Raw genomic sequence first — 16,512 nt, 5'->3', positions numbered from 1 at the left:
ACTGTCTAGCTTTGCATTTGTAGGTATTGGAGTTGCATATGATTTACTGTCTTGCAATCCATACTTCTTGATTAGTTCCTTTAGATACTTCTGTTGATGTATCATGATCCCATCAACTGTTTGCTTGATCTGCAATCCTAGGAAGAATCCTAGTTCTCCCATCATGCTCATCTCAAATTCACTTTGCATCAGATCTGCAAACTCACTACACAAAATTTGATTAGTAGAACCAAATATTATATCATCTACATATATCTGTACTACAATCAAATCAAAATTCCTTGTTTTGATAAAGAGGGTCTTATCAACCGTTCCCCTTCTATAGTCATGTTCCATCAGAAAGTTGGACAGCCTTTCATACCAAGCTCTAGGAGCTTGTTTAAGACCATAGAGTGCCTTGTCCAGCTTATATACATGATTTGGGAATTGACTATCAGCAAAGCCAGGGGGCTGCTCAACATATACTTCTTCTTTCAAATAACCATTAAGAAATGCTGTCTTAACATCCATTTGAAAGAGCTTAATGTTCTTATGAGCAGCAAAGGCAATCAAGATCCTTATTGCCTCAAGTCTAGCTACTGGGGCAAAGGTTTCATCATAATCAATGCCTTCTTGCTGATTATAACCTTGCACGACCAGTCTAGCTTTGTTTCTGACTATAGTACCCAGATCATCCAATTTGTTTCTGAAGACCCACCTGGTACCTATGACTGACCTGTTCTCAGGTCTTGGCTCAAGATGCCACACTTTATTTCTTTCAAATTGATTTAATTCATCTTGCATAGCCAAAACCCAATCAGGATCTTTTAAAGCCATCTTGTAGTCAGTTGGTTCTATATTAGATAAAAATGAGAAAAATGCACAAAAGTTTTCATAAACAGCTCTCCTAGTCTGAATGCCTCTACTGATATCACTCAGAATTTGTTCAGTAGGATGAGAAGATTTATATTTAAAAATGCTAGATCTAGGTGCATTCTCATTTAATCCATCAGAACCATCATGCATCCCTGGTTCATTTGTGCCATCGAATTGGTTTTGCACAGATGGACCAGTATGCTGAGATGTTCCCCCTACCTCCCTTACCTGGGTGGAAAACTTGTCCTGAAAGTTTTCTGTTCCCCCTGAGGTGTTGCTTTCTCCATTTACTTGGGGGCCTTCATCTCCATCCTCATGAGTATCTACTTGTTGAGGATCTCCTTCATTGTGACCAAGTCCTTCACCAGCATCATCTGGTGAACCAGTAGGTGAACCTGGTTCTTCTAAGGAAACAGCAGTTGATTCTCCTGTAAAATACAAAAGTCCTATCTCATCTAAGTCATCAACCTGCACATTCTCACAACACATGTTAAATTCATCAAAGACTACATGAACACTTTCTTCAGCACACAAAGTTTTCTTATTGAATACTTTATATGCCTTACTGTGAGAAGAATAACCAAGGAAAACAGCTTCATCACTTCTTGGATCAAATTTATCCAAGATGTTCTTACCATTATTATGCACATAACACTTACAACCAAAGGTTCTGAAGTATGTTATGTTTGGTTTCCTTCCTCTAAGTAGTTCATATGGAGTCTTCTTCATTTGAGGCCTTAACATCAACCTATTTAACATGTGACAAGCTGTATTTACAGCTTCTGCCCAAAAAGACTTGGGGAGACAACTCTCAATGAGCATTGTTCTTGCCATTTCTTCCAAAGTCCTGTTCTTCCTCTCAACTACCCCATTTTTTTGAGGAGTTCTTGGGGCAGAGAAATTGTGAGAAACTCCATGTTCCCTGCAGAACTCTATGAAGCTAGAGTTATCAAACTCTGATCCATGATCAGATCTTATGGCAGCCAGTTGATGATTGATCTTGTTCTGAACCTGCTTTACTAACACAATAAACTCATCAAAAGTTTCATCTTTAGAAGACAGAAATAGAGTCCATGTGTATCTGGAATAATCATCAACAATGACACACACATATCTAGAACCATTTCTACTTTGGACTCTCATGGGTCCACATAAATCAATATGAATAAGTTCTAGAGGTCTGCTGGTACTGATAGTTTTCTTTGGCTTAAAAAAGGATTTGACCTGTTTCCCTTTAGCACATTCTTCACAAACTCTATCTGCTTCAAACTTGATGTTAGGCAAGCCTATCACCAATTCTTGAGACCTGAGTTTGTTAAGAAGTCTAAAGCTGACATGCCCCATCCTTTTATGCCAAAGCCACTGGTCCCTATCAGAAACAGCACTCAAACAGATGGACTTGTTCTCAGGGATTTGGTTTAAATAAGTAATGTAAACGTTTTCATGTCTGAATCCCTGGCAGACAAGTTCATTTGTTTGCAAATTCACTATGTGACAAAGGTTGTCTTTGAACTCAACTTTATTACCTTTATCACATAATTGTGAAATACTCAAGAGATTATGTTGTAAACCATCAACATAATATACATCACTAATAGCATGGGAAAGTGACTTACCAACCTTACCAATTCCAAGAATGGTACCTTTGCTGTTATCACCAAAAGTCACCTTTCCCCCTTCATGAGCTGTAAGTGAGAGAAACTGTTTCCTATCCCCTGACATGTGTCTTGAGCAGCCACTGTCCAAATACCAGTAGGTATTGTCTCTCACTTCAGCCTGCACAGGAAATTCAAACATTAGCTTTAGGAACCCAAATCTTTTTGGGTCCCTTTCCAACAACAGATTCAAGCAAGTCTTTTCTAACCCAAATCTGCTTAACATTTTTCTTATTTTTATCCAATCTACTTTTCCTGTCTTTACACTCATATTTCTTATGGCCATTCTTGCCACAATGATAGCATACATGCATGTCTTTTGCTAAGACATACTTACCTTTCTTATATTCCTGTAACCATGTAGTATCTCTGGGAGACCAGTTCCTCCTGTTCCCCTTCCCAGTATAACCAAGTCCCCTTCTACCACTGTTTCTAGCAGTTAAAGTTAAATGGTTCAATGAGTTCTGGGATTGGAGGACTTTATCCATTCTCTTCTTAAATTCTATGAACTCTCTGTCCTTTAAGTTCATTTTGTCATGCAGGGATAAATTCTGGTCAACAACTATCTCAAAGTCAAGCTTAGCTCTTTCAAGCTCAGCTTGCAATTTTGAAATATTTGAATCATGCAAAACTACAGAATCACATGAATTAGTCTTTCTAAGCTGGGCTAACTCAACCTGCAAGCTACAAATTTTAGCTTCACATTCATCATGCATATTACTAGAAACAGTTTCAGAACCAGTACTTTTGCTGTTCTTAACTAGGACATATGCTTTATATAGTTCCTCTACATCATCAACTAACAAGTTGAATCCTTCTAACAGTTTAGACCTATTTAGAGCACTTGCCCTAGATTTTATACTATCAAAGTCATACAAGTCATCACCACTATAATCAAGCACATTAATGACACAACTTGTAAACTGTTTCTCACATTCATCATCACTGTCATCACACAAACCCATATCAGATTTTATTCTCTGAATTTCAAGTTTGCTTTGATCTAAAGCAATCTCTAGTTCAGCTACTTCCTGCTTCAAGTTAGCACAGACACTTTCCAACAGATCACAACTTGAATTAGCAATATCATATTCTTTAGACTTTTCTTTAAACTTTCTCTTAAAATCATGATAAGCAATTCCAAGTTCTAAACATTGATCTAAAGCACTACTAGCACATTCCATCAAGTTTTCTCTATCATAAAAGAGCATATCCTTTTTGATCTGATCAATGTTTACCTGATGTTGATCCAAGGGGTGCTTCTTTGCCATGAGGCAGTGGACATCTGAGCTGGTTCCTCTGCTGTTCCTGGTACCTTCTTCTGAACTTTGATTCAGTATTGCTGTCATACATACATCTGACTGACTTGAATCATCTCCCTCTTCATCACTGTCTGTATCTCCCCAGACAGCAGCAACCATGGCCTTTTTGTAGGCCATCTTGTCTGCTTCCTTGGACTGGTTGTCCTTCCATTGAGGACAATTCTTCACAAGGTGTCCCTTCTCACCACACTTAAAGCATCCTGTTGCAGAGAAGTTGTTAGATTTTTTATTTGATGCATTATTAAACTTACCCTTGATGAATTTTCCCTTCTGGTTTCTGAAACTTCTTTCAAACCTTCTAGCCATCATTCCTATCTCATCATCCTCATCTTCGACTGTTCCCTTTAGTGCAATTCCTTTTGCTGGTACCTTCTCTGACTTAGATCCAACCAGCATTTCATGGGTCATGAGGGAACCTATCAGCTGTTCAACTGATAGAATTGAAAGATCCTTTGCTTCATAAATGGCTGTAACCTTGGGAGTCCATTCACCTGTCAAACTTCTCAAAATCTTTCTAACAAGATCTTCATCAGTAAAGCTTTTACCAAGAGATTTTAAATCATTTACAATAGTCATGAATCTACCAAAACAAGTATCAATATCTTCATCCTTAAACATATTAAAAGATTCATATTTTGACATAAGTAAATCAATTTTAGACCTCTTTACCTCACTGGTACCCTCAAAGGCAAGTTCAAGGGTATCCCAGATCTCCTTGGCAGTGGTGCATGCTGAGATCCTGTTTGTCTCATTCTCAGCAATGGCCTGTTGCAGTATTGACATAGCCTTAGCATTTTTCTCCAGCTTTTTGTAATCAGTGGAGATGTATTCATCTTCAGTCTTTGGGACTAGCTTCCCTTCTGGATCAGACTTCTCAATGGTCAAGGGACCATTCCTAACAACCAACCAACATTCATAATCAATGCCAATGATGATGTTCTTGATTCTGTTCTTCCACCATGCATAGTTCTTCCCATTGAACTTCGGTGTCTTGTTGTCATATCCCATAGCATTCATTTCCTGAGTACTCATGATCTACTTCTCTAGGTGTTACCCTTACAAGAAGCCGAGGCTCTGATACCAATTGAAAGTGCAGCTGGTACTCAAGAAGGGGGGGTTGAATTGAGTACAGGGCAGTGTTAGAAATTATTGGATTTTCTTCTATTTATGTAGGGGGACCAGGTGATGAACTGGTCCTGCAGCGGAAACAGAAAATACAATAAATAATCAACACAAAGATTTAACGAGGTTCAGCTCAACTCTGAGCCTACGTCCTCCACTACCCTAATTACTTTTATTAATCAACTCTGAAAAACAAAAGCAATTACAAATGATCACACTCGTGATCCCCACACCTAACTCTAGGTGTCACTTAGCACTTGAACTCACAAGCACTTGCACTCACACTCGTAAATGCTACCCAATCACTAAACTCTTAGTGATTCAATACAAACCCTTTGTTTCCCTCTAAATGCTTCCACTCAAAGCTTACAAGAGATAATTACAAAACAATTCTTACTGTGTGCATAAATAGTTTGTAAGAGATGAACTAACTATTTCCCTTAGAGTGTATTTCGAGCTTTCAAAGATAGAGAATTTTTTTTCAGAAAAGCTCACTCGAAATTCTGATCGAGTTTATGCTTTTATAAGGTTGGGAGATGAAATCTTTCGTGATCTTTTCAGATCATAACTTAGGTAAATAGAATATCTTTTATTTTGTAAATAAGAGATATTCTAAGATATTATTCTACTTTCCATAAATGGGTAGAATAATATATTCTAAGTTATATGCGAAATAATTCATCTCCAACTTTGCATAAACTGAATCAATTAGTTTAGTAAATATTCTCTAAGGATAGGAAATATATATTCCAGAAAATATTTACTGAACTAATGTCCAGGTTCATGAAACAAGCTACGAAGCAGCTGTTTCCTGACCTGTTAATGTCCTAAGAATCAGGTCAACTTTTCCTGATCTCTACAACACTAAATACTCTAAGTAAGGGATACAAATAGCTCACGTACAAACATCCATGCACACTTAACATTATAAAGACTACAAAGATCAACTATCCTAATCTAAGAGACTTCATAATCTTCAAGTCTTGACGGCCTTCCTTGATAGAACATTCTGATACAGATTTCTTGAATGCTTTGATTCAAAAGGACTTCATATTGCCTCAAGTACTTGGGATAGCTGTTCCTGTTCAAAATGTCAGTTGATATAATATAAAACCAACAAGAACCAGCTAGTCAGCTGTTTGTCATCACTCAAAACCTTAAGTGACTCAACAAGGTCGATCACTTATTGCGATTGTAATCAAGCCGACTACTCAATCATGTCAAATTTCTTGTAGGGGAAAACTGGCGTACCATGGAACCCGAAAATTGCTGCACTAGGTCCGCATAATCTAATATGGGGGCCACGCATTGTGTCGCCGCTCCAGCGCTCGCTTGAACTATCTGGCGTTGCGCTTTTCTTCTGTCAGTAGGCGACAGCCTTGTGGTCTAGCACTGGAATCGGGTCTTCCCTATTTTGCCCTTGCTGTAGCTGTTCGTTGCTCGGTTTCGCTTTGAACTTTGAACTTGGTCGTTTCCTTTCAACCAAACCCGCTTAAATATTTTGTTTATTAAAGCTCTTCATCTCTAATTTACTGATCCATGTAATTTTTCTCAAACTCCTCTTATCTTGGAGGAATCTCATGTGGTCATATTCGCAATTTTTCAAAAAAATCCGAGAATTTTCTTACTCGTTTGTTCTTTGGAATGTACCTGCACTTATATTTTGGACTATAGGACTTTGCTTATCTTTCTATAGGGTTGACCTAAGACTTAGTGTTACTTGACTCATTGACATGACATGACTCAAGGTGTGACGACTTGCTTCATGTGATTCATGTGTGCGTAGAATTAACTCGATGCGATAACATGACATGACTCAATGTGTACATGACTCGTGTGTGCATTGTAATGTGATCGTGCGACTCGAAAACGCAAAAAAGCAAAAATTTTCCGTCATTTATGTGGAGGGTACCGACTTTCTCCCAAAAAAGGACGCAAAAAAGAATCAAAGTGTTTGAGGGTGCATGTTGAATGAGTTTAGTCAAATGTCATTTGATACTATCTTTCAAGGTGCAAGGATTAATTCATCCTAGGCTATCTTTGATGAAAATACAATGATGATTGTTGATGATATGACAAGGCATGCTTCAGCGTTGTGTTAAGATTTCATGACAAAGGGTACCTAAGGGAAGGACTATTTGGTCATGTATCTGTGATGTGTGTGAAATTTATACTAAAGTTAGGTTGCAAGGGCTTATTGTGGGAAAATATATTGAAAAAAGTCAAATGGTGGTGACTCTTAGGCTGGGTAAGCTAATAATGTAAGGATCAAGCCCCCAAGTATAGCTCTAAATGGATAGGGATGAGCCTTGGAAATTTTTAAATATGATCAATTATGAACGTAAATATGAATGCATTTTTATTACGACCGCACCTGGATGTGAGGTTGCCTACGTATCCGTTAGGAATCAGGCCGAACGTAGCTCTAGCCGAACCTTGCACAAGTGTGTGTATACCTCAAAGAGGTATTTTTTAAGGGTTGTGATGTGGTTAGGCTAAAGCTTTAAGAGAAAGGGGATAAAGACTCAAGACCCTAGATAAGCCCCCAAGATGTGCAACCTTGCTTTTGAATCTTTGTATTCTTGAGTTTTCTCACTTTTGAGCTCTTTTTTTTTTTTTTTTTTTTTTTTACTCTCTTTCTTTTTTTTTTCTTTTGGATTTTTTTTTTTTTAATTTTTGTAAGTGTAGACAATCCCGATCATATGGTCTATCACTCACTTGGCATTCATGTTTCTCAGGCACGGTACCGAGCACTCGATAAGAGACGTAATCTGAGACGTGTTCATATCAAAGACATTGGAACACTTTCCCTTTTGTACACTTTTATTATTTCCTTTTTATTTATTTTGATCTTTTGAAATCACTCAAGCTTTTTTAAAATTGCATAAGTTGCACACTGTCCCATCCCAAGGTTAGGTAGATGTGGGTTGAAGAAAGAAAGGTCTATCATTAGACGAGGCTCAAAGTGGTTTATCAAAAAAGGATTGCATATTTGAAGGGTGAAAGGTGATATGATGTGGCTACAAGGGGTGCCTCAAATCATTGGTATACCTTGTGCTTAGTTCGACAATGAATATATTTTTTTTCTTTAATGCGACATAATGAAATGATCATATGCAAGAAAATAGATGTTCATTTTATTATAGGAAAAAAAGAATGATCCTAAAAAATAAATCTAGGGGGAATAAAAAAAAGGTGCCTATGCTAGACTTATTGGGGAAGGGATAAATTAAAAAAAAATCGAAAAAAGGAGGTCACGAAATCTCGTCGTTGAAGCTCGCCTCTTATCTTGTGACGTTTGCTTTATCATCACTCGCTCTTCTTGCTAGCTGGAGGTATGGGAAGCTTGTTATTATTGATCAAATGTTTGATAGCCTATTTTAGCTTCCAACAACTCTCAGTAGTATGACCCCTGCCTTGATGGTATTTGCAATGTGCATCTGGATTCCAACTAGGCAATCTCTTTTTCAGGTGCGGGATCTTTAATAGGTCCAATGGGAGTAATGAGTCCCTTAGTATGGAGTCGATCGAAGGCAGTATTGTAGCTCATCCCAATGGGGGTGAAGTCTTTCCTTAGTAGCTTCTTAGATCCTTGGTTATCCATAGCTAAAACTTCGTTGAGATCAAAGGTACTAACAATGTTACTAGAGTGGGCGTTTTCGGAAGAAGAAGGATTGTCGTTCTTCTTTCCTTTCCAACCACTGTGGTTACTATTGTTAGTAGCTTTTTGCTTTGCGAGGTCATCTTCGATCTCGATGCCTATGTCATAGACTGAAGGAGTTCTGTCTTCGATAAGTGCAATTACTAGATATATCAAGCATCACTATTATGGAGATAATAAGTTCGTTCTTTTGGGCCGTCATTATCTGTTACTAGACTATGATGATTGACCTTTTGGCTAGTTAAATAGTCCAAAGCCCACTAGAATGGATCCTATGAGGTCACTCAACAAAGGTATTGGGTTAAGCAAGTTAGAGGCCCATTTATGGGCCTCATGAACAAGTAACCAATCATGAATTGGATTGGGCTAGTATAGTTAGATTAGAGTTAGGATTTGGGCTTTGTCATGGACTCTTATTTAGAGATGAGATCTATAAATAAAGTCCATGCCTAGGGTTGTATGACATGACACAATTAACAGTTAATTGTGCACCAAGCAACTAGTAATCCAAACCTCTCTCTCTCTGTCTGTACCACACGCCCATCTCCTCCCTTCGTGGTGGTTCGTGATTTGTTCGTTGCTCGTTCTACTCCATAGAAGGCCAATTGAAGGGTTCAATTTCAACTAACTAGCATTAGTGGAGGACTTAATCTGTGCATGTGGACCAAGTAGAGGAATCACGCTTGAGGTTCTTTGTCTCCCTTGTTCTTGTTCGATCGCACGTGGAATCACGCTTCAAAGGTATTAATTCTAATTCTTTATGTGTTATGCATGATCTTGGGATTAGGTGCTATATGAATATGATTCATGTTTTCCGCATTCGTACCTATAAACTCCTACAGTGGTATCAGTTAGCCTATGCATGTACATATATTCAATGTTAATGCTTTGATAGTTCACAATTTTAATTCAATTAGGAGGGAGAATAATTTAATTATGGTTCAATCTTTATATTAAATGAGATTTAATTTTTGGAATTGTTTAAATATGATTTAAATTGCTTAATTATTCTAGTAAAATTTGACTTAAGCCCTAGAATTTTCGAAAATTATGATTGAAATAGAGCCCTAAATTTTAATTTTGTGCTTAATTTATATAAATTTCGAACCCTAGATTTGAAATTGAATTGTGAATTTGATTTCAAAATTGAATTAGGCATAAATGTTATGTTTTAATTTAAAAGACCTAATTTAATTTAATTTTACAAGAGTTGTTAAATTAAATTAAAACTCTCAAAAAAAAAAAAGGGGGAAAAGAATTGATTTTTGGGAGGGACAGCCGTGGCTGGGTGGTCGGATAACCGTCTGGTGGACCACGGCGGCTACCCAGGTGGTCGAAAGGGGAAGTGAGGGCGGCGGCTAGCTGACAGGCGGCAGCAGCAGCAAAGTGCAACTGTTGCACGGCTGCCTGCTGCGGCCTATGTCAATCGTGGCTGGGCACCAGCCTGGTAGCGACAGCATCCCTCAGCCGCAAAGGGCGTATTCGGGAGGTCGGCTGAGCAGAGGGAATCGATTTTGGTCATGTGGTTTCCTCGGACTGCCGATCTCAGGCGTTTTTTTCCGGTCAGGTTGGTGGTCGTGGCTGGGTTATTCCTAGTTATGGTTGCGTGTTTCCTGTTGTTGCTGCGTTGGTTGGGATTTTCCCCAGCTGACGTGGCAACATATTATTAAAAAAAAATAGATTATTTTATTTTAAAAAAAAATTCAAAATAAAATTTGATTTTATTTTGAGGATAATATCAAATTTCAAAAGTTGATTTTGATAATTATCCTTAATTAAAGTTGTTAATTTTGGATAAAGTTTGTTAAGATAATTTCAAATCTTAAAATTTGTTTTAATCTTTGAAAATTTTAAGGATTGTTGAACAAGATTTCAAAAGGATAAACATTGATTTAAATAATATGATTATCCCATAATTATTTTGGATAATAATTGAATTAAAATTATGTGATTGGCTAGCAATTAGGATAGAATCTCCTAAAATAGTTAGGATGATTTATCTTCCATAACTAAAATATGATTTGATTCTATCTCTTACCTTAAATAAAATATATGATATTTTATTATTGGTTAGAAATAATATATGATATTATCTAATTGCAATAATAAATTAAAAATATGAGATATTTTATGTCATGTTTCCTCAATTATGAGCATTCAATGTTATAGTTTAGGAAAGCATGATGAGTGATTCATTATGTGGCACTTTATAATATATGATATTATTTATTGCTAAATATAAAGACTAGTATGACACATAGATTCTAAATACGATCTGCGCATCGTTTCGTATTTTTGTAATCTAAATACGGTATGCGTACCGTTAAGTATTTTTGTAATTTATTTTATTTATTTAAGTAGTAAATAGAATAGAATAGTATTACAGGTTGCAGTTAATCCAAGAAATCCATGGAGTGATTATTATATCCGATGAATAGTTCACTAAAAACCCGATGAAACCTTCGATATTTATGATGGGTCATGCTAAAGCTGGGTGTCATATTATATCTTAGGGGAGTGGGAGTAAAACAAATTTTACACTTTTGATTGGTTATACTCAACGAGGTTACCTAAAGAGTTTAGAACCTTGAAGCTAAGGGTAATAATTAAACATGTGATGGGTAATTATTCAACCAAGAATTACAAAGAGTTGTAATCAGTAAAGAGTTTACTCACCTTGAAAATGTAATGGTTGATGGTAAGGCTAAAGTCCGGTCAATTATTGCACAATTAAAGGATCTTGGAATCATTTTATTCAATAGGGATCAATTAAAATTGAATAAATGTTTTAAAGTTACCAACTATTAACATCTCTTATGGCACTTTAAATTTTTTTAAACATAATTATTGAACTTTGCCTCGTTTTGTTTTTGTTTGTAGATGAATAACCATAACGACAACGCTATTTTGCCAACGAAACTTAATTTAGGGCTTAATCTCAGAAACTTCAGGGAATGGGAAAGCGAGTTGAGAGGAGTTCTCACAAACCATGGGCTTGAATCTCGTTTATATATACCTGTTGAGAGCGATTATACTAAGGGTTATAAAGCTGAAAGGCATGCTGAAATTGTTTCAGATGCAGAGAAAATCAGACAACTCATTTTAGAATCTATTCCAAGTTGTTGGAGAAGAAGATTCAGGCACTATGAGGTAACCAACTTGTATCAATGTCTTCGTGCTATCTGTCGAGGTGGCATTGGGGCATTAGGAAGTGGAGGCTTCAGAGATCATAATGTAAGAGAGATCGTTAATTCGATCCCTCAAATTTACTATTCCTGGACTGACAGCATTAGGTATGAGGCTTACAATGTTCATTGTAAGATTATGGCTAAGAAACTCATGCCTGTTCAGTCAGTAAGGACCCATGTCCTTGAAATGATTGATTTGTTCAATCAAATGGACGTCCTTGGGAAACCGTTCGATGATGACTCCGAGCATGATATAATCTTGTTCTCACTCCACGATGGTTTTGATATAGTTAGGCTCACTCATAATGATGAGGGCTCGATTGTGACATTAGTCAACCTTTTACTCAACCATGCTGAGGAGTACCTGAAGAGGAGACAAAGAGAATGCTTCTATTGTGGTGATTGGCTTCGCCATACACCAGGGTGTCCCCATTATACACCAGTGAAAACAGAAGGTAAATCACTACTACAAAACTTGGAAAAAAGACCCCCAATTAAAGACCCGTTATTTAACCAACGGGTCTCTCTGATATAAAAGATCCAATATTAATAATAACGAGTCTCTTATGTGTATTAAAGAGAGAGAGAGAAATGAGAGACCTGTTATCAATCCTAACGGGTCTCTAATTTAATTAGGTCCCACACCTTTGATTAGAGAAAGAAATTGAAAGAGTCGTTGACTAGTATGATGGGTCTCTTAGGTTTGCTCTTACTCATGCTAGTAGATTGCCCTGACCTGGCCTATTTATTTTTATTTTATCATTATTTCCCAAAAGTCATTCACCTATTCTCACTCTACAAATCCTCCGCCCAATGCAAGCCCAACCCATATTTAAAACCCTCATCCTTTCCTTATGAATACGCCGCCGTCACTTCTTCCCTTCTCCATTAAATCAATACTATCTCCTTCTTCTCCATTAAATCAAAACACTACATTTATTCTAAGAATGGTAAAAATGGGCTCTTTCTATCCTCTTACATGATTGCCTTTTATCCTCTTATTTTCCCCAAGTTTGAGAATATCGCTACTTGCTAAGTTCCGATGATGTTCGATAATAGATCTGCAAATTATGAAGAATTGTTGTCTAATTTATGACTGAACTTCCGATTAAAATTACGGTAATCGATCTATACATTGATTTTTCAGTTTAAATTGTCTTTATATTTATGATTTGATTGTTATTAAACTTTTGAATTGTATTTTTCTCAAATTAAACAATTTTTATGATTTGAATGTTATGAAAGTTTTACAATTTTTTTGCATTTTTATGAATTACATTTACTACGGCTCTTAATTACAACTTATCTTCAATTTTGGTTGTAGTCCTATTTCGGGTCTCACCTTCGGGTCATTTCTCTGATGGGCTGATTCATGAAGGTTTTGCGGAGCTAGTTGTTGTATTTTTTGGGAGTTATTCATTCCACCGAGATTATACTCAAGTGGGTAACTAACTATGTTATACAGTAATTGTTTTGAATGTAGTATATTGTTTTGTAAATGAATTTATTTTGTTTTATATGAATTTCATTAAGAGTAATTTGTCTTGTTTTTTTTTTTCTATTTTTTTTGTCAGGTTTGTGTGATTTCGTCATACGAGTAGTAAATTCTCAAACAGAGGAGATTGGAAATGGAGTATTCAAGAACATATGGTGTTATTATAATTGTAAAATTTCAGTAAATTCATAGGATTTTTTTTTAATTTTTTTTTTGCAAATTTATGTTGGATGATCTTATTGTATCAATTTTAATTTAATCTGTTGCTATTTTATGTGGTCTTAGAGTGTAATTTACAATTTATAAATAATCCGCCAATTTTTACATAGCATATAACTAGAATATTCAAAATTCAAATGAAAATCGTCCAAAACTGTACCAAATTAAAAAAAAAAAACAAAAATATTATTTTTTTTAAAAAAAAATTAAATGGACAAAGAGAGCCGTTATTTGACATGGTAGGTCTGTTTGGTACCACTTAACAGACCCCCTATCTCTAATAACGGGTTTCTTTTTCTTCAAATTTATTAAATTTATAACTCATGTAACAGACCTGACGTCACTTACAACGGGTCTCTTTGTCATCAAAAACAGACCCCACTAATGACGGGTCATTTTACCAAACAGACCCCTGAGATAGAGACCCGTTGTGAGGCGGTCTATCATGCATATTTCAACGGGTCTCTTTGCCAATTTTTGTACTAGTGAAGAGTTACTTGATGTTTTTGTTGTAGAAATTAATCTTACTTCATCTTCCACTTGGGTATTTGATACCGGTTGTGGTGCTCACATCGTTAATAACGTGCAAGGCTTGAGAGAAAGTAAGAAGTTAGCAAAACAGGAAGTAACGCTTCGAGTAGGAAATGGAGCAAAAGTTGCTGCACTTGCTATTGGAAGTAATCACTTGAGACTTTCCTCTGGGCTTATTTTGGTGCTTAAAAACTGTTATTATGTACCAACAATAACTAAAAACATTATTTCAGTTCCTGTTTTAGATTCTGAAGGATTTTCATTTGAAATAAGAGACAAATGTTGTTTTATTTCTAAAGAAAATATGTTATATGCTAACGCAAAATTAATAATGGTTTGTATGTCTTAGAATATACAACTCATGTCTATAGCATTGATCATAAAAAGCAAAAAACAGATGATTCAAACCCAACTTACCTATGGCATTGTAGGCTTGGTCACATCAACCAAAAGCGCATCCAGAAATTACAAAAGGATGGACTCCTTTCTTCCTTTGATTATGAATCATTTGAAATTTATGAGTCATGCATGCTTGGTAAAATGACTAAGTCACCCTTTACGGGTGTAGGTGAAAGAGCAAGTGACCTTTTGGGACTCATACATACGGATGTATGTGGACCAATGAGTTCAAAAGTTAGGGGTCAATATAGATACTTCATTACTTTTACTGATGATTTAAGTAGATTTGGATATGTTTACTTAATGAAGCAGAAGTTGGAAGCCTTTGAAAAGTTCAAAGAATTCCAGAATGAGGTACAAAACCAACTTGGGAAAACAATCAAGGCATTACGATCTGATCGTGGTGGTGAATATATAACCCAAGAATTTGATGAACATCTAACTAATTGTGGAATAATTTCACAGTTAACTCCTCCAGGGACGCCACAGTTAAATGGGGTGTCAGAAAGGAGGAATAGGACCTTACTAGATATGGTTCGGTCCATGATGAGCTTTACTGATCTTAACATATCATTATGGGAATATGCATTAGGAGCAGTTGCGAACATACTGAACAGAAGCCCATTCAAAGCAGTTGAGAAGACACCATATGAGTTATGGACTGGAAAAGTTCCAAAGTTGTCTTATCTCAAGATTTGGGGATGTGAAGCCTATGTAAAGCGTTTACAAGGCGATAAACTACAACTTAAATCAGACAAATGTTTCTTTGTGGGTTATCCAAAAGAAACAATGGGGTATTACTTCTACAATCGCGAAGATAACAAAGTATTTGTTGTTTGTGATGGTGTCTTTGTAGAAAAGGAATTCCTCTCTAGAAAGCCAAGTGAGAGTAAAGTGGTTCTCGAAGAAATTCGAGACGAGCAACAAATGGATGTGGATAACACCACATCAGAGGCGAGGGCGCATGAGTCGATTAATCATGCGTCGGAGCAAGCTAATTCGACTAGCGAGACTCCTATCGTCCCACTTGAATATAATTCATGCGAAAATCTTCAAGAAGTTGGAGAGAACATTTCTATTGTTGCTCCTACCCCACGTAGGTCTGCCAGAATCAGAAACAAACAGTTTGTTGAAGTTCTGTTTACTGAGGATTCTGAAATCTTCTTATTAGAGAATGAGGAACCTTCTACCTACAAGCAAGCTTTGGTGAGCCCCAACTCAAATGAATGGCTTGAGGCCATGAAATCCTAAATGGAATCAATGTCTGAAAATGCTGTGTGGACCCTGGTGGATTTGCCTAATGGGGTAAAACCTATTGGTTGCAAGTGGGTTTACAAGATTAAGACAGACAAGGATGGAAATGCCTACATCTATAAAGCAAGACTGGTAGCAAAAGGATACAAACATATTCGTGGTATTGACTATGATGAAACCTTTTCTCTAGTAGCAATGCTTAAGTCCATTCGGATTCTTCTAGCGATTGCTGCATTTTTCGATTACGAAATTTGGCAGATGGATGTCAAAACCGCCTTCTTGAATGGGTTCTTGATGGAGGAAGTGTATATGACACAACTTGAGGGTTTTGAAGATCCAGAAAATCCTGGAAAGGTTTGCAAACTTCAGAAATCCATTTATGGATTGAAGCAAGCATCAAGGAGTTGGAACCTTCGTTTTGATGAAGCAATCAAACAATTTGGTTTTATCAAAAGCGAAGAGGAACCTTGTGTATACAAGAAGTCTAGTGGGAGCAGCATAGTTTTCTTAGTCTTGTATGTAGATGACATACTCCTCATGGGGAACGACATACCAATGCTTGAGTCAGTCAAGGACTGGTTGAAGAGTTGTTTCTCCATGAAAGACTTGGGTGACGTCGAGTACATTTTGGGAATCAAGATTCATTGAGACAGGTCTCGAAGGATGATTGGGCTGAGTCAAGAGACTTATATTGATAAGGTTCTTGATAAGTTCGAGATGTCAAAATCCAAGAGAGGATTTCTCCCCATGTCTCATGGCATTACGCTCAGTAAATCTCAATGTCCGGTTACACCAGACGAGATGAGACGTA

The 16,512-nt window shown here is 36.7% G+C and overlaps 1 long non-coding RNA gene across 1 annotated transcript; it reads left to right on the top strand.

Moving 5' to 3' along the window:
• The first annotated feature begins 12,544 nt into the window (after positions 1–12,544).
• LOC145615060 (uncharacterized) lies at positions 12,545–13,626 on the top strand. Its single transcript, XR_014107216.1, has 3 exons — positions 12,545–12,922; positions 13,128–13,243; positions 13,378–13,626. It is a non-coding gene; the product is annotated as an uncharacterized LOC145615060 (long non-coding RNA).
• Positions 13,627–16,512: the final 2,886 nt, after the last annotated feature.

The sequence above is a fragment of the Chenopodium album genome, chromosome 3, assembly GCF_948465745.1.
Source record: "Chenopodium album chromosome 3, dcCheAlbu1.1, whole genome shotgun sequence".
NCBI lineage: Eukaryota > Viridiplantae > Streptophyta > Magnoliopsida > Caryophyllales > Amaranthaceae > Chenopodium > Chenopodium album.
This window is presented reverse-complemented; position numbering and strand designations above follow the sequence as displayed.